Source organism: Hemiscyllium ocellatum, chromosome 8 (genome assembly GCF_020745735.1).
Source record: "Hemiscyllium ocellatum isolate sHemOce1 chromosome 8, sHemOce1.pat.X.cur, whole genome shotgun sequence".
Classification (NCBI taxonomy): domain Eukaryota; kingdom Metazoa; phylum Chordata; class Chondrichthyes; order Orectolobiformes; family Hemiscylliidae; genus Hemiscyllium; species Hemiscyllium ocellatum.
Window position 1 is genome coordinate 35,763,532 of NC_083408.1, and position 19,454 is coordinate 35,782,985.

Here is a 19,454-nt window from a genome sequence, read left to right on the forward strand (position 1 = left end):
TTTTATAGTTCCCAGGTTTTTCTTTGCAACTCTTCTGGAATAAGGACACAACATTCGCTACCCTCCTGTCATCCAGGACCTCACCCGTGGCTAATGATAGTGCAAAATACTCAGCATTCAATGTCCTGTATAACTGAAGCATACCATTCTTAATTGCATGTTCAATTCCTCTGGTAATAAAAGATGGCAACCCATTAGCCTTCTTGATTAGATACTAACCTGCACACTAACATTTTGTTAGAAAGACACCAGATTACCTAAATCTCTCTGCACCTTCAAATCCTCTGCAGTCTTTCCTCATTTAATACTTCCTGTTAAAGTGAACAACTTCATACTCCACACTCACTCAGACTTTTCTACTTATCTTGGTGACATCTGTGAATTCAGCTATGAAGCCTTCACTCTCCTCATCCAAGTCATTGATGTAAATTGTAATAAACTGAGGCCCCTGCAGCACTCTACTTGTTACATCCTGTCAACCAGACAAAGACCCAGTTATGTACACTCTCTGTTTACTGCCAAACCAGCCTGTTTTCTATCCATGTCGATACATAAGTCACCGCACCATGAGCCTTTATTTTCCACAAACATCTTTGATGTGGTTCCTTATCAAATTCCTGCTGGAAATCCAAGTATAACACGTCCACAGGCTTTCCCTTATCCACAGCACATGTTTCCTTCTTGAAATAACTATAATAAACTGGTTAAACAGGTTTTCCCTTCGATGAAACAAAGAACAGAGGAAAGAACAGTCCAGCATAGGAACTGGCCCTTCAGCCTATCATGGCTGCACCCACACATGATGTCTTTCTAAACTAAAGCCCTTTTGCACTACACGGTGTCTGTATCCCTCTATTCTGTGCCAATCAGATATATGTCAATATGCTTCTGAAATACCGCTGTTGTTTCCACCTCCACTTCCTCCTCTGGCACTGCATTCCAAGCCCTTCTACACTCTGTGTAAAAAATGTGCCTCTCACATCTCCTTTGAACTTAGCTCCCTTTACGTTCAACCTGTGCCCTCTAGTAATTGACATTTTTACCCTGGGAAAAGCCTATACACTCTATCCATGCTTATCGTAATTTTGGAAACTTCTATCAGCTTGTCCCTCATCCTTCGACATTCAAGTGAAAAGGAACCAAAACAATCCCTCTTCATATCTGATGCTGTCCAAACCAGGCAATGTTCTGGTAAGCCATTTCTGTACCATCTCAAAAGCCTCCACTTCCTTCTTGTAGTGTGGTGACCAGAACTGTACGCAATATTCCAAATGTGGCCTAACCTAAAGTTCTATACAACTGCGACATGACTTGCCAAGAATCTGAACCCTGCTTGGCACCTATTGTCGATTGTCTATTGTCTATTAAGGAGGCATGCCAAAAGAGGGATTGAACCCTTGACCTTGGCAGTAGTATAACCATACTTAAACCATCTGAGTTATCTGGAGCCCACTAACCATGCTGACTGTTTCTGATGACCTTGTTTTTTTTGCTAAGTGCACAATTATAACCACTGATTCTGACATCTTCTACATGACAGACATCAAGTTAACGGATTTGTAGTTTCCTGTTTTCTGCCTCCCTCCCTTCTTGAATAGAGGGTTATACTTACTGCTTGCCAATCTGTTGGAAATTTGCCTGAATGTAGGCAATTTTGGAAAAAAAAACACCAATGCATCAACTATCTCATTGGCCATCTCTTATAAGACACTAGGATGAAGTCCATCTACATCCAAAGACTTGGCAGCTGTTTGTTTAGTACCACTTCTCTTGTGATTTTAACTTTGTTAAGTTCCTCTCTGTTTTTACCTCCTGATTTGTAGCTATTTATGACTCTATGACTCTATTACTATAATGTTTCCAGTATCCTTTATAGTGAAGATGGATGAAAAAATTTGTTCATTTCAACCATTGCTTCTACATTATCAATATTGACTCCCCATTCTCACTCTCTGGAGGACCAACACTCACTTTACTCGCTCTGACTTTGTGAACACTGTAGACACTCCAGCTATCCATTCTTTTTGACATTCCTAACCAGCTTCCTCTCATGCTCAATCTCTTCCTCCTGATTAGCCCTTTCGTCACTCTCTGCTGTTTCTTGCATTCTGACCAATCACCTCATCTGTCAATCATCTTTCTACAGTTATTTTGTTTTCTTGATGCTTTCCTTAACTTCATTAGTCAACAACAGATAGTGGTCCTTCTTTGAGAAGTTTTCTTTATTATAGGAATTTATTTATGTTAAGAATTCTGAAATAGCCACTTATATATCTGCCATGGTGTCTATTGGTCTATTCCCTCACCCAGGATGCCAGTTCACTTCAGCTGGCTCAGCCTTTGTGCCCACATAGTTGCCCTTATTTAGGTTTGAAATACTAGTCTTAGACCCACTCTTCTCCCTTTCAAATTGGATGCAAAATTCAATCATGTTGTGGTCATTGTTATCTTCGGATGCCTCAGCTCTGAGGTCATTAATTAGTACTGTCACGTTAAACAATATGAAGTCTCGTATAACCTGTTTTCTGGTTGGTTCCAGAGCATGCAGCATCTTTGAATATTTTACTCTCTAAAACAAGCTAAGTAAGTGTGCATTGTTCTGGTATTCGATATGGTCCTAGTTCTGACTATTGCTAATTGATGCACACTTCCATTTCCTCAAGTTATAGGGTGCCAATTACAAAAGGTCATTCGCACTTATGAGTGCAGTCCCTTATAGGGGTGTAATTTGAAAGATTCCACTGACCTATGAACATTTCCTCACATTTACAAACAACTATTTTCCAGTCTTGCATTGTGATCTAACATGTGCACAAAGCGACTTGCAAATGAAGTAAAAAATGGAACTTTTTCACAACTCTGGGTTATCCTGTAATGCTTATTGTTAATACTACTCCATCTCTGGCCTTATAGCTCCAAGAACGGTTAAGGTGGCACATGGCAGTCTCTTGGCCCACAGTGATGATCTTTCGGTCGCCCATGTCGGTCTTTCAGTCCAGCTTGGTCTCAGCTTGAGCCTTTGGCCTCGAGATGATTCCAGAGCAGTTTCCTGGCCTTGAGAGCCTTGAGGTGAAGCCCAGTGTGGTCTGGAGTTAAGTCCCAGTGAGGACTGGAGACTAGGTTTCAGCATGGACCCGGTAGGAAGGAAGGAAGGACAGTTGTTGTGAACTTGTTATTCCCCTACTTTCACATTTTTCCCTATGATCTGTAATGCTGGTCTTTTTATTTCTTTAATTTTCTAATTTTGTTTTCCCTCCGAATTTGTACCTAAGATTCTGTACCTAGGTACTTTGTACCTAAGATGGCACCATTAGTGGCAACTTGCAAACTTTTCACTATACTCGTTCCAGTACATGTGATAATAAAGCTAATTCAATTCAATTCAAAGGTTTGTGTTATATATGTGGTTTCAGTCTGGGTCTTATAAGCTCGATAAAGACAAGGCTAGCCTCAGCACATCATTAGTTGTAAAGCACATTGGGATAGTTTGAGATGAATGGCAATATAAAGACGTAAATTTTCATTTCATTCATTGAAATCTTATGTTTAGGAAAAGAAACGGTAGAGAGCCAACTATCATCAACTCTTGCATGGCACTGCTAGTCTATTTATTTAAGACCAACTTCTTTTGCAGCCACCCTGACATTGGTTTTACAGTCAATCATCCCAACAAGAATACAGAAATACAAAAAGAGATAGAAAGGACTGATTAAGGACTCATCAGTAGGTTAGGGTCGTTGTTTTAATAGGGCTTAAAGTTTATAACTGCCATTAAAGTTTCTTCATTTTGTGGATGAGATATTGAGTTGGTTTATGCATTGGACTTACAGCTTGTTACGTTCAATATCTTACAACAAAGAAACTGCAGACACTGAAGATCCCAAACAAAAACAGAAGTTGCTGGAGAAACTCAGTGTGTCCAGCAGCATCTGTGGTAAGAAAGCAGAGGTGACGATCTGATTTCGGTGACTCTTCATCAGTACAATTGGCAGTGAGCAAAGAGGTGCTATTTATGCTGAATGTTATGTTCCATCTTCATTCAGTTAGTCCTTTCGAGTTGTGTCACTGGTAGCTGCTGTGAGATGTGTCTGCAGCGGACGTACTGTGAAGTTTGAAGGCCAGCAGCAATCGCATGCAAAGCATCTGGGTGACCATGGTGATCAGGGACCTAGAATGAAGGCTTGTAATCCTTTTTGCTGAACACTGAATGATAACAACACATACTTGACTTGCAGGAAATCAGGAGCTCTTTGTTTATTTAATGATGGCTTCAGTGACCTTTACTGGATCACTGTCCTCATTTGGAAGGCAGTTTTATCCATAACAAGTATGAAATGCCAACTTCTTATCCTCACCAAATGCACCAGGAATTCTAAAACACATGCACCGAGCACTCCAGGAGCTGGAATCCATTCCAGTCCTGGAAACAGATATCCCAAATCCAAGCTTAATCACCCAAGCCCTTCAATAGGATAATGGATTTCCTCTCTCTTAAAACATGCCAATTTAAGGTGGACTTATAGCTTTCTCTCTTTCCTACTACCAAATTACATTAAGATACATGCAAGTGTGGAAAAGAGTAATTCAGCGGCAACACAAGGGCAGGGCAAACATTTCCAAATGATAATCAATAATCAGTTGGCGGCACGGTGGCTCAGTGGTTAGCACAGTTGCCTCACACCACTAGGCATCTGGGTTCGATTCCAGCCTCAGGCGACTGTCTGTATGGAGTTTGCGCATTCTCCCCATGTCTGCGTGGGTTTCCTCCCACAGTCCATAGGTGTGTAGGTCACACTATGGGTGAATTGCCCATAGTGTTCAGGGAGGTGTAGGCTCAGTGCATTAAGTCAGGGGAAATGTAGAGTGACAGGATAGGGGAATGGTTCTGGGTGAGTTACTCTTCGGAGGGTCGGTTGGGCCAAATGGCCTGTTTCTACAGTGTAGGGATTCTATGATTTCCATGAATACCCGGATAAGAGCAAATTTTGAGTCAAGGATTGACAGAATGTATTGAATGGCGATGCCTTGGCAACAGACAGAAAGAGACCCAGGATTGTCAAGTCCAGTTGGATGTACTCTTTTCATCACATGATCTCCAGTATCAGAGTGCCCCACTGCCAAGACATCTATCCTTGTAATGCATCACCCTTACAGTCCAGGGTGAACAGACCCTCTGTCATTCAGGCAGCCAGTCAAAGCTATCTTCCAAATATAAAGCTGTTTAACAACAGATAAATGGAATTTCTCAAAGTAAATGGAAAACACAAGAGTTTTATTTGAAATCTCCTCGATGATGTTTCTCAGCTGTGCGCTAGAGATTAATCTTAAATTCCTTGACACTCTGAACTAAATAAGAATGGTTGGCGAACCTATGAGGGAGTGAGAGCAGATACAGCAGTTACCAAGCCAGGTATCAAGCCATGTTACTGTGGGTCATCAATCGACGAAGGAGGCTGAGGCTGTGTCAAATCAGCAGAGTATTAGACTGAGACCATTATGCCGTAGCTGTTTGGTGTGCTGGATAAGCTACATCTGTAGTTAGCTGCACTTGACAGGGGACAATGGAAGCATCCGATTCCTGGGAATGATGTAAAAACGAAAGGAAAATTTATGCATGTTGGAAATCTGGAGTAAAACAGTGGACCCACGTGGCAGATCTGACAATATCGACGGAGAATGAGATGCTGCTTATGCTTCAAGTTGTCCACCTTCCATCAGAAGTGGAAACCCTGAGAGAGGAGAAAGGTTTTCAAGCAAGTAGGGAAAGAGGGTAGGGAAAGAAAGAACAAAAGAGGAGGTGTGGGTTAGGATGGAAGGAAGACGAGATGAAATGGTGGCACTGAATAAATGGAGTTAAAAATGGGACAGGTATGGAAATAAATGACAGATTGAGGCAAGGTGTAAATGATAACAGCAAAGTCACCCTGCTCTGTCAACACTCCCTCTCATTTTGTCCGATGCTGTGCAGACCAGTGAGGTGAATGCTGAAAATGTGAAAATGCTGGTGACAATCTAGTCCTTCATTTAAGTGAAGAAATTATGAATCCAGGGGGAAAGAAGGTGAGAGGGGATTAAGATAGGAGTAAGATAGGAGTTTACTCCCTGCAGTCAGATACATTGTTGCCAATACCTAGAAGCCAGATGATTTACCAGCAATAAGCAATTATTGTTCTTGACCAAGTCACCAGATCAAATATTTGGACCCCTCCCAAGGTCCAGTCTGTCTAAAGTTCAATCTAAATGTTAAAAAAAATCACAGACCACAGTTTACTAGTATTCCTGGAAAAGTACAAAACTAAGGACCAAAGTGGATGTCAAAGCTGTTTACATTAAAATTGTGCTTGATGCAGGCTGGAACTTGGTGGTTACTGATGTCATGTTGAGAGGTTAAAGAGCCAGGACAACAGTGATGTCTTAAAGCCAGGTGAATGTGTTGGATTCTACAACATTTTAAAATAACACTTTGGAATGAAATCTGTTTTGTAAACACAACATATCATTGTTGTTACCCATGTACAGGTGTTAAAGTATTCATTATGTTAAGAACTTGATATATTTCGAATGTGTTGCAAAGAAAACATTGTGATGGGTAAAGCTTTCATTTTCCCAAAGATGAGACAATGTGAAAACCATTGACCAAGAAACAGTAAAGAAGATTTGTAATTTCTTTCAAGGATCTGTGGAATCTTGTTGATAATTTATTCACAAAAGTAGAGTACTACGAATATGCCAAAAATCTGAAATAAAGTCAGAGAGCATTTGTGGAGTATGAGAAGCACGTTTAACATCTCAGATCGATGACCTTTCATTGGAAATGGTTCAGATGCTGTCAGACTTGCCGAGTTCTTTGGTAACTTCTTGATTCGGGACTCATGCAGTAAACGCATTTACTCTGATTTATGGTTTCCCCCCTGGGGGTTGTAACAAGTGGGAATGTTAAAGTGGTGACTTCCAGGCAGTTCACACTTGCAAGTCAGAATTGGTGCAATTGGACAAGTGATCACTCAATCCGTCTTTGGTCTTCGAAAAGAAAAGCAAAGAGCCCCTTGCACTAGGCGTCAATGGTGAACAAGTGATAGTTCAGGGAAACGTAAGCTGCAACACCAAGGAAATGTTTGGGAGCGGGGCCAAGAATGGGTTCTGAAGCAAGAATTGGAACGAGATGTTTATTTACAACTTTGGTTTTGTTAAATTCTCACATAATATGTTGGGAAAGGTCACGATTTAATAGCAGCTATTAAAACACAGCGCCACATTTGTTGAAAATGAACTCTCAACACATTTATCCCCAAGATGACCAGGCACATGGCTTCCAAAGACTCCTCTCTATTGCTGCTTCACATGAGCGTCCTGAGGGGCTTATAATTGCTTGCCCTTCACTTTTTCCATTCACCCGTGTTGGAAAATGCCATAGTTCCATTTCATTTGGCACTGATCATAAATGCTTTCACTTGAAGCTCAATATGTGGCTGATGTTTCCAACGATCCACACGGAATTTGACCTGAGTCACTGAATTATCCAGGTTTTACCAATAAAATTACCATAGGCCCAGACTGGCTTTTGGTTTTGCATTTTTCTCAGGTACAATTAACATTAGTGCAAAAACTATGAGGGCACTTGTGGCTATAGGCCTACATGTTCTGCCTTATAACAGCCTCAGGACGGGTGGACATTAATACAGTAAAAAATGAGGTCTGCAGATGCTGGAGATCACAGCTGCAAATGTGTTGCTGGTCAAAGCACAGCAGGCCAGGCAGCATCTCAAGGATACTCTCTCTTATTCCTGACTGCTTGGCTACTCTCTCTTATTCCTGACTTAGCCTGCTTGGCTACTCTCTCTTATTCCTGACCTCCTTCCACCTATCCCACCTCCATCGCCCCTCCCCCTAGTCCCTCCTCCCTACCTTTTATCTTAGCCTGCTTGGCTACTCTCTCTTATTCCTGATTCGTAGGATATGTGGAACAGTCCATCTTCCGCAACTACACTGGCACCACCCCCCACCTTTTCCTCCGCTACATCGATGACTGTATCGGCGCTGCCTCGTGCTCCCACGAGGAGGTTGAACAGTTCATCAACTTTACTAACACCTGAAATTCACCTGGACTGTCTCAGACTCCTCCCTCCCCTTCCTAGACCTTTCCATTTCCATCTCGGGCAACCGACTCAACACAGACATCTATTATAAACCGACTGACTCCCACAGCTACCTGGACTACACCTCCTCCCACCCTGCCCCCTGCAAAAACGCCATCCCATATTCCCAATTCCTTCGTCTCCACCGCATCTGCTCCCAGGAGGACCAGTTCCAACACCACACAGCCCAGATGGCCTCCTTCTTCAAGGACCGCAAATTCCCCCCAGACGTGATCGACGATGCCCTCCACCGCATCTCCTCCACTTCCCGCTCCTTCGCCCTTGAGCCCCGCTCCTCCAACCGCCACCAAGATAGAACCCCACTGGTTCTCACCTACCACCCCACCAACCTCCGCATACAACGTATCATCCGCCGCCATTTCCGCCACCTCCAAACGGACCCCACCACCAAGGATATATTTCCCTCCCCTCCCCTATCAGCGTTCCGCAAGGACCACTCCCTTCGTGACTCCCTCGTCAGATCCACACCCCCCACCAACCCATACTCCACCCCCCGCACCTTCCCCTGCAACCGCAGGAAATGTAAAACTTGCGCCCACACCTCCACACTCACTTCCCTCCAAGGCCCCAAGGGATCCTTCCATATCCGCCACAAGTTCACCTGTACCTCCACACACATCATCTATTGCATCCGCTGCACCCGATGTGGCCTCCTCTATATTGGTGAGACAGGCCGCTTACTTGCGGAACGCTTCAGAGAACACCTCCGGGCCGCCCGAACCAACCAACCCAATCACCCCGTGGCTCAACACTTTAACTCTCCCTCCCACTCCACCGAGGACATGCAGGTCCTTGGACTCCTCCACCGGCAGAACATAACAACACGACGGCTGGAGGAGGAGCGCCTCATCTTCCGCTTGGGAACCCTCCAACCACAAGGTATGAATTCAGATTTCTCCAGTTTCCTCATTTCCCCTCCCCCCACCTTGTCTCAGTCGGTTCCCTCAACTCAGCACCGCCCTCCTAACCTGCAATCCTCTTCCTGACCTCTCCGCCCCCACCCCACTCCGGCCTATCACCCTCACCTTGACCTCCTTCCACCTATCCCACCTCCATCGCCCCTCCCCCTAGTCCCTCCTCCCTACCTTTTATCTTAGCCTGCTTGGCTACTCTCTCTTATTCCTGATGAAGGGCTTATGCTCGAAACGTCGAATTCTCTATTCCTGAGATGCTGCCTGGCCTGCTGTGCTTTGACCAGCAACACATTTGCAGCTTGGACATTAATACAGTCTCCAGCATTAACCCCTTCAGAATCAGTAGCAATAGTGTCTTAGAACTCGTTCTCTATTTTGTTGTAATTCCAGCTACTTCTATCCCTCGGGAGAATTGAGTTACTTTCCTGAATAAACATCAACAGAAGAAAAAAAAACATTTTAATACAGGCCATACATGGATTAATCCCAAATGAACATAAACATTGTCTTTGATTGACCAGTTTTTCATGCTTTGCTATATATTTACAATCTGAGTCTTTCTGAAAAACTCTGTGGCCACATCTGGTCCTTTCAACAGAATGTGGTTCTTCAGAAAAAAAAAGATACATTGCTGACAATGATTGAAACTGCATTAAAATGGGTAAGACCACCTAAATTTTCATTTTAAAGCAGCAGATATCACATCTGTTTTTCGTAATACAAGGACCATTTAACTGGCAATGGTATGTGCCACATAATATTTGTATTCTCTGTGGAATAGATTGGTTCCTTTTGTGCTGAGGCCATTCAAGCGTCATGGAAAAAAAAGCTTGCCGGTCACTGAGCTGGAGAACCTGCATTTATATAGTGCCTTTCACATCCTTGGGGATGTCCCACAATTCTTGATATCTGAAGGAATATTTAATTGCTACTGTTTTAGTGTGGGAAATGCAGGCGGTGATAGGAATTGCCTAATAATCTGTTTGGGTGATACTAACTGAGAGATAGATATTGGCTGAATCACCATTCCTGTGTTCTTTGGCATCTTCTACATCCACCTCAGAGAGCAGATGGTGCCTCAGTTTAGTATCACCTCTGACAATGCAGTTCTCCCTCAGTACCAGCCTGCCTGGCATTGGCCCTCATACTCAAGTGCAACATGAATTCCGTGCTGCCCTTTGACCTGTCGATATTTTAGGCATGACACTTCTTAAGGACTGGGGTGGGGGGGGGGGGGCGGTGGTGACTGTAGACGGAGCTGCAGATAAAGGGCGTGGTGGGGGCAGGCAGGTGAAGTGGGGACAGGTGAAGGCAGGTGGGAGGGTATGCCCTGGCTGGTCAATGGGAGGAGTGAATCTGGTAGGTGGTGGGAGGAGTGGAAGGGAGGGGGATGGGCTGGGAAAGGAGGTTATTTGAAATTGGAGAACTCAATATTGAGTCCTCCAGGCTGTGACTGCCCTGGCTGAAGATGAGGTGTTGTTCCTCCAATTTGTGGTTTGGTTTGATGTGGCAATGGAGGAGGCCAAGAATGGTAATGTCGGAAAGGGAATGGGAAGAGGAATTAAAATAGGTGGTGACTGGGAGTTCCGGTCAGCCCCTGCAGTCCCAGCTGAGATGCTCGGTGAACTGTTCCGTAAGTTTATGTTCGATCTCCCCGATGTAGAGAAGACCACATCGGGAGCACCTGATGCCGTAAACCAGGATGGAAGAGAGGCAGGTGAACCTCTGTCTCACCTGGAAGGACTGTTTGGGGCTCTGGATGAGGGTGAGGGGAGTGGTGTACCAGCAGGTTTTGCATCTTTTCCGGTGGCAGGGGAAGGTACCTGGGGGTTCACAGGTGTTGGTAGGGAGAGTGGAGCAAACCAAGGACTGTTGAAGGGAATGGTCCTTGTGGAAGGCAGAAAGGGGTGGGGAGGGGAAGTTATTCTTGGTGGTGGGGTCTAGTTGGAGTTGGCGGAAGTGTTTAAGGTGATGCTTTGAATGCGGACACTGGTGGGTGGTAGGTGAGGCCAAGAGGGAACAAGGGGGGAGCTCTGTCTTCATTGCAGGATGTCAAGACTTCCATACCCCACAAAGATGGCCTCCAAGACCTCGCTTCTTCTTCTCCAATAGACCCACCCAGCCCCCCTCCACCAATACTCTCCTCTGCCTTGCTGAGCTGGGCCTCACCCTCAACCACTTTTCCTTTAACCCCTCCCATACCCTCCAAATCCGGGGGGGCGGCCATTGGCACCTGGCTGGGCCCTAGCTATGCCTGCCTCTTTGTCCCTCTTCAGTCCCTCCACAGGCACTGTGCTCCATCTCTCCTGCTGTTACATTGTTGACTGCATCGATACAGCGTCCTGCACCCAGGGCTGAAATGGAGCAGTTCATCGACTTCGACTTCCACCCTACCCTCAAATTCACTTGGTGCATCTGGGACACCTCCCTCTCCTTTCTTCACCTTTCCATTTCCATCTCCAGACAGATGTTTACAACAAACCCACAGATCACCATAACTACCTAGTCTACACCTCTTCCTTCCACCCAGTATCCTGCAAGAACTCCATCTCATTTTCCCAATTCCTCTGCCTCCACCACATCTGCTCGGACAAGGAGACATTCCACTCCCAGCATCCCAGATGTCCACTCACTAGTCTCCGCATCCAACGAATTGTCCTTAAGCACTTTTGTCAACTCCAACTAGACCCCAGCACAAAGAACATCTTCCCCTTCCCACCCTTTTCTATCTTCCACAAGAATCTTTCCCTTCAACAGTACTTGGTTTGCTCCACTCTTTCCATCAACCCCTGTGAACCCCCAGGTACCTTCCCCTGCAACCGGAAAAGATGCAAAACCTGGTGGTATACCACCTCTCTCACCTCCATCCAGGGCCCCAAACAGTCCTTTCAGGTGAGACAGAGGTTCACCTGCCTCTCTTCCAACCTAGTTTACTGCATCAGGAGCTCCTGATGTGGTCTTCACTACATCAGGGAGACCAAACGTAAACTTAGGGAAAGGTTTGCTGAGCATCTCAGCCGACCTGCAGGGGCCGACTGGACCTCCCAGTCCCCGCCCATTTTAATTCCCCTTCCCACTCCCTTCCCGACATGAGCATCCTTGGCGTCCTCCATTGCCACAACGAACTAAATCACAAATTGGAGGAACAACCCCCCATCTTCAGCTTGGGTAGCCTACAGCCCAGAGGACACAACACTGAGTTCTCCAATTTCAAATAACTTCCCTTCCCATCCTCCGACTCCCTTCCCAGCCTCTCCCCCTCCCTTCCACTCCTCCCTGCCACCAACCGGATTCATTTCTCCCATTGACCAACTACGGCGCACCCTCTATTTGTATTCACATATCCAAACTTCACCACCCTTGCCTCCCCCTTTATCTGCAGCACCCCCCAACACCCACCCCCAGTCCTGAAGAAGGGTTACATTCAAAACATCAACTTCTCCACCTCCTGATGCTGCCTGGCTGGCAGTGTTCTTCCAGCTCCTGCCTCTTTGCTTTGGATTCCAGCATCTGCAGATTTTTTGTCTCTAGCCCTTTGACCTGGAAGCAGTATACTAATTTATCTAACAAGTCTTTACAATCTATGATTGTTTAGAAAGGGACTTTGATCAGTTTGCATCAACTATAAAATGGTCATTTTGAAGTTTCATGGATAAGAAAACCTTGTCCATGTTGTTTAATCTTGCAGCTTAATACCACTACCTGCACGTTTACAGTAGATACTAGTCCGTGAGTATCAATGCATACATTCCTTGAGGCTGTTACCTTTTCATCATTAACTAAGGCTTGTAAAGTTTCCATCTGCTCTTGACTTCAGTGCTAACCTTTCTTCAAAAGCTCTCTTATTATAAATTGAGTATGACTGGCTAGGCTGAGGATAGACCTTCCCACTTGCTTCACCATGTCTAAGAATCATTTATACACTTCAGTGCTAGAAATTCACTGATGGCTCTTGTTTTCCTTGCATCAGTTGTGATACCTCATGTGGAACAATTGATTTATTTACCTTACAGTTCTCGTCCACTGTCTGTAGTATTTGAATGTAAAGGGACTCTGCCACTCAACCTCTTCCCTTTGCTTGCTCTAAAGGCCTATTTAAGTTTACAATGGGGGAAGAACAGCCATTTGTGAGTCTTAACATGAAAAGACTCTTGCCCTGAACAAGATGTAGTTTGTTGAATGATGGAAATTATGTAAAGGTTACTTTACATTGTTCTGTCTTATAACAACCTGAACCTATATGACACATTGAAATTGAAGGTGAACATGAGGACTGCAGAGACAAAATTAGAGTGGTGCTGGAAAAGCACAGCAGGTCAGGCAGCATTCAAGGAGCAAGAGAATTGATGTTTCGGGCAGGAGCCCTTCTTCAGGAATGAGGCTGGGAGCCTCCAGGTTGGAGAGATAAATGGGAGGGGTTCTGACCTGCTGTGCTTTTCCAGCACCACTCTAATCTTGACATTGAAATTGAATGCAGCTTAATACAGTCTCCAACATTACCCCTTTCAGCCTCATCACCATATACAACTGTGTCTGACTTATATGCTTCTTCTAGTCTGATGTCTTATCTCCTACTGATACCAGACTCACCATATCAGTTACATGATTATGATGTTCATAAATCATTATACTACATCAATCCCCAGCTTTATTTCTACCTGATTTATACTATTTCAGTAATAGACCCTTATTATCTACATAGTTTATGGAAACATTAACACAATCATCAACATAATTCTCATTATTATTACCATCTCAAACATTTGGCTGTGCATGACACACATCTGGCTCAACACGATGTAATTCCGAATGTCTTTCGGAATGTTTGCTGACTTTTGTGTTCTTGTCCTGCACTTTGTGATACCTAGTGTCATACAGATGTACAACATGAAAATGCACCCTTCAGTCCAACTCATCCAAGCCAACCAAACATCCTAAATTAATCTAATCCATCTTCCTAAACTCTTCTGAATCATATACCCATCCAGATGCCTTTTAAATGTTGAAATTGTACCAGCCTCAATCACTTCCTCTGGCAGTTCATCTCATACATGCATTAAAATGTTGCTTCTTAGGTCCCTTTGATATCTTTTCCCTCTCACCTTAAATTTATGTCCTCTAGATTTGGATTTCCCCACTTTGGAATGTTCACCCTATCCATGCCCCTCATGATTTTATAAACCTCTATAAGGTCAGCCCTCAGCCTCCACAGTCCAGGGAAGATAGGCCCATCCTCTTCAGCCTCTTCCTGTAGCTCAAAACCTCCAAACCTTGCAAGATCTTTCTAAATCTTTTCTGAACTCTTTCACAACACCTTTTCTATAGCTGGAAGACCAGAATTGAATGCAATAGTCTGAAAGTGGCCTAACCAATGTGCTGAACAGCTGCAATATGACCTCCCAACTTCCTATACTCAATGCACTGATCGATAAAGGCAAGTGTACCAAATGCCTTCTTCACTACCCTGTCTACATGTCATGATGTGGAAATGCCAGTGTGGGACTGGGGTGTACAAAGTTAAAAATCACACAACAACAGGTTATAGTTCACCAGGTTTAATAGGAAGCACACTAGCTTTCGGAGCGACGCTCCTTCATCAGGGGATAGTGGACATATCACCTGATGAAGGAACGACGCTCCGAAAGCTAGTGTGCTTCCAATTAAACCTGGTGGACTATAACCTGGTGGTGTGTAATTTTTAACTGTCTACATGTGACTCCATTTTCAAGGAACTGTGAACTTGTACCTTGAGATATCTCCCTTAGAATTTCTGCATGATTTCTTTTCACGTTGATTTTAATACAAACATTCTATGCTTGTACATCAATAAATCTTCCACTATTGTCAAACATTGTTTTTCTGTATTACCTTTCAGCACTTGCTGGAATATATTTTGAACTCCCTTGAAGAGAGATCTGACCCTTTTCACACTCCTTGTCAAAGTTTGGAGCTGCATCAATTTGTTTGAGTTTGCCCTCATTTGCCAGTGAAGTGTTGGTTATTGTTCTAGAAGACTCAACTTTTTTGACAAGAGTATGTTCTCTCTTTTCAACTGGTTCTGATCTTTCTTCATTTTACTGTGAACTACTATATTATCTGTATTCAAAATGGCTCCCAGTTTCTCTCGCAGTATTTGAGACATTGTTCTTTGTGAACTTTCTAATGCCGAAGAGATCCCGAATGCTGGAACAGTTGAAACAATGCCACCTGAATGGCGTAGTAAATGCAATCAGTAATCTTGACATGTGTTTTAAGGTATTTGCCAGAATCCATTGTTGGCATCCACTTTGGATGAGCATATTGTGCCAGTCCTTTCATTTGTGACATAAACCTCCTTTCATTCATGCTATCCAACTGAAATTTTACTTCTCCCCTCAAAGGATGAGGAATTGTTCTGAGGATGTACACATAGATGGTTCTTGCATCTTCTTGCAAAGTAATGTTATATCCTCTGCTTAAATCACTCTAAGTCTTTAAACAGATTTGGAATTTCTTTGTGGTCTTCAATCTGGGGTATTTTACTTACACTTTCTAAGAAACCTGGCTGAATACTTGTGTTGTGTTCAACAATGAAATATTATGATTCTTCAGAACATGGAATTGTCTTATCACTCTAATCTAATCCTTTCTGTCCACAATTCATGATTATTTGCCCACAAAATTGAAGATCAATGCCCCCTGGACCATGAAGTTTTATGTTTGCTAGTGTGACGTTCACAGACTTCAACCATGGCAAGCTGTCTTCCAGTATTGACTCAAACTGTTCCTTTATCAATACACTTTGTTTCAAACACTTTGTAGCTTCAAGTTGATGGCCTGGAATCTGTGCTGACTCTTGTGCTGCCTCACAGTGCCAGAGACCCGAGTTCAATTCCAGCCATGGGCAACTGTCTGTGTGGAGTTTGCACCTGCTCCCCATGTCTGCGTGGGTTTCCTCCGGGTGCTCTGATTTCCTCCCACTATTCAAAGATGTGCAGGTCAGGTGAATCGACAGTGCTAAGTTATCCCATAGTGTTCAGGGATGTGTAGGTTAGATGTGTTAGTCAGGGGTAAATGTAGAGTAATAGGGTAGGGAAATGGGTTTGCGTGGGTTACTCTTCGGAGGGTCGGTGTGGACTTGTTGGACCGAAAGGGCTTGCTTCCACACTTTAGGGATTCTATGATTCTGTGATAACCTGACCTGGGAATGCTGTTTTCAACTTTTGTTCTATACCTATAATTTTTTGAACATTTTCATTGCTGTGTAATTTCTACTGCTCAGACATTTTTCTTTTACAGAACATTTCCTTTGTTTTGAGATGAAGAAGGTGCTGATAACTTGCAATATTTCTTTGAAGGGTCCAAACCACACACATCTATAGCACACATCTTCCTGCAGGAAACACATTGCACCTGTGTTCAGCTCTGACACATACCTTTACTAGAATCCCTACAGTGTGGAAGTAAACCATTCGGCCTATCGAGTCACCACTGGCTCTCTGAATAGTATCCCATTGAGACCTGACCAAACCCCATCCCTGTATCTCCCATAGCTAATCCACCTAACCTGCACATCGTTGGACTGTGGGCAGAAACCCACAGAGATGTGGAGAGAAATAGCAAACTCCATATTGACAGTTGCCGGAGGGCGGAATCAAACCCAGGTCTCTGCTGCTGTGAGACAGCAGTGCTAACCACTGATCCACTGTACTACCCGAGTGTGATTGCTGATGTTGATTCCTGGTCCTTTTGATGTTTTGGTGGGCTTTTCCAGCAGGGTCAGAAAAATCCCCGATAGTTCCTCACAGAACTAACGTCTTTTTTTTAAAATCTTGATTTCTACCTATGTAGCAAATTGAATGACCTGTTACAGCATTAAATGCTCCTTGGATTGAAGGTAGATCAACAACTTCTCATTCCCTGGTTTGACTACCATGTGGTCCCCAGTTAAGTTCAAACTTCAAAGCTCTACACCCACATGATTGTATGTGACAACATAAACCAATGAAAAAAAATCCAATGCTCCGATTACTCATTAAGAATTGTTTACTCTACAGCTAAATTTAATTTGGGGTAAAACACACAGTTGATTGTCTTAATCAATGTGTAAATCTCTGTCATACTTTCTTCCACATTTTTTCTTACCAGAACACAAGGCTATAAGACTGTAAGATATAGGAACAGAGCTCGGCCATTCGGTCCATTGAGTCTATTCCACCATTCGGTCACAGGTAATACATTCCTCAACTCCATTCTCCTGCCTTCACCCTGTAACCCATAATCCCCTCACTAATCAAGAGTCTATCTATCTTTGTCTTAAATATACTCAATGGCTTGGCATTCTCTGCCTTCTGTGGCAATGGGTTCCACAGATTCACCACATTCTGGCTGAAAGGACTTCTCCTCATCCCAGTTCTAAAGGGTGGTACCTTTACTCTGGAGCTGTGCCCTGGGGTCCTCATCTCTCCTATTAGTGGAAACGTCTTCTCCACACCCAAACTAACCAGGCCTCTCAATGAGTTTCAATCAGACACTCCCCCCCCCCCCCCCCAACCTTCAAAACTCCATTGAGAGTCGACAGACCCAGAGTCCACAACCGCACCTCATATGACGAACACTTCATCCCCAGGATCATTCCTTGAAACCTCTGCAAAACTCTAAAGTCAACACCATATCTTTTTAGGGATTTTTAGCCCAAAACTGCTCACAACTGTTGCCTCACCAGAACCTTAAACAGCTTGCAGCTCCCCTTGCACCCACCCCCATTTTGCTGAAGAAGGGTTACACCTGAAATGTTGACTTCCCCACCTCCTAATGCTGCCTGGCTTGCTGTGTTCTTACAGCCTCCTGCCTGTCTGCCTTGGTTTCCAGCATCTGCAGTTTTGTGTTCTTATACAGCCTCTGCAGCACAGTGCTGCTCTTGTATTCTAGTCTTTCATCATCAGATATTGGGCCTACAGCACATAAAAGTGTGTTGATTTGACATTACTGTATCTCCATGAACAAACCTGAAGCTGGCCTACAGCACTGGAGCTAGCACTTCCAGTTTTTTCCAAGGTGCGGGTGTTGTGTATTATCTCATAGTTGAGGTAATGGCATAGTCCCTCCCAACGCTGCCACCTCCATGGGTAATTACAAGATTTTGGATTTGGGGATTTGAGAATTTGGATTTTCCCTTCTTATAGTCAAAGTATTCTGATTCTGCGTTTCCACTCTCCAGAAAGCTGCTGGTTTGTAGCTCTGCTTTTGAGTCTTCCGAGATACTTATTCTCACCTTCGGAGTCTTCCCACTCTGATGCTTATATTTGTAACTATATAGAAACACACAGTCAAAGTCCTCTTTTGTATTCCTGGCTTTTGGAGTCTTGTCTTTGAAGTTTTCTAAGGTCCTGCTGTCCCCGCAGAGTTTTCCCTTTCAGTTGTGACCAGTAGACTCTGTTTTACCTTCAGATCCTGTATTGGGAGACTTTTCTCTCTTGCTGCAACTTTGTGCTTGAGATTAATACTGCTATGTTTAGTTTTGAGTATCTCTGGGCTGTGGGTGTCTGCTAATATGTTGTCCCTGAGGCTGTTGTCTCCTTGTGTTTAATTATTGCTCTTCTAAAATTGATGTAATGTGACACACTTTTATTTATATTTGTAAATTACAGGTTACTAAATACAGCTCTCTGCTGTAATGTGTAAGCTCTATTTCTTCATATGCTTCTCCTGGTTTGATGTCTTCCCTCCTACTGATGTCATAGCCACCTCATTAGTTATGTCATCATCATAACAATGTAACATTACGCTGGTGACCCTTGTCCTGGAGGCAGTGCCAGAGGTGAAGATGTTACGGATGAAGTCATATGGTAGTCAGACACCATGCAGACACAAAAGGGAGGTATAAGCAGAAGAGATGGCGGGGGTGGCTGGGAGGGGGGGCGGAATGGTGTGGGGGGAGGTGAAGGTGATCAATGCAGAAGTGCAAATGCAAAGAGAAGGCAGATACAGAAAGGAACACATTGCAACTTGTAAGCAGAAGAAGCAATTTAGATATCAGTTTTTGTCTTTGGTGGGAAAGGAGACAAGAGTGCTTGCAGGTATTGTGCAAGTTGGCTCAAAATCTGGAAAGCCATGTGACTAGCTCAAAGATGCTTAAGAGCTGGGCATTTTCCAGTTAGGGCTCAAACTGAATCTTACCGGTCAGATAATTGTACTTGTGAAATTCTGAAGGGCGAGCATTTGGTGGATAGAATTCTGGACCTGCCTGGTGTGAACAAAGAACAATACATTGTGGAATTATGTAACTTCATAGTGCTACATATGTATCTGAATGGTTATGGCTGTGCGTGACACATCTTTGTTGTATTGACAATTTGGACTGAAATTTACCTTTTGACTTGAAGTATCATTTGCCCATTCATTG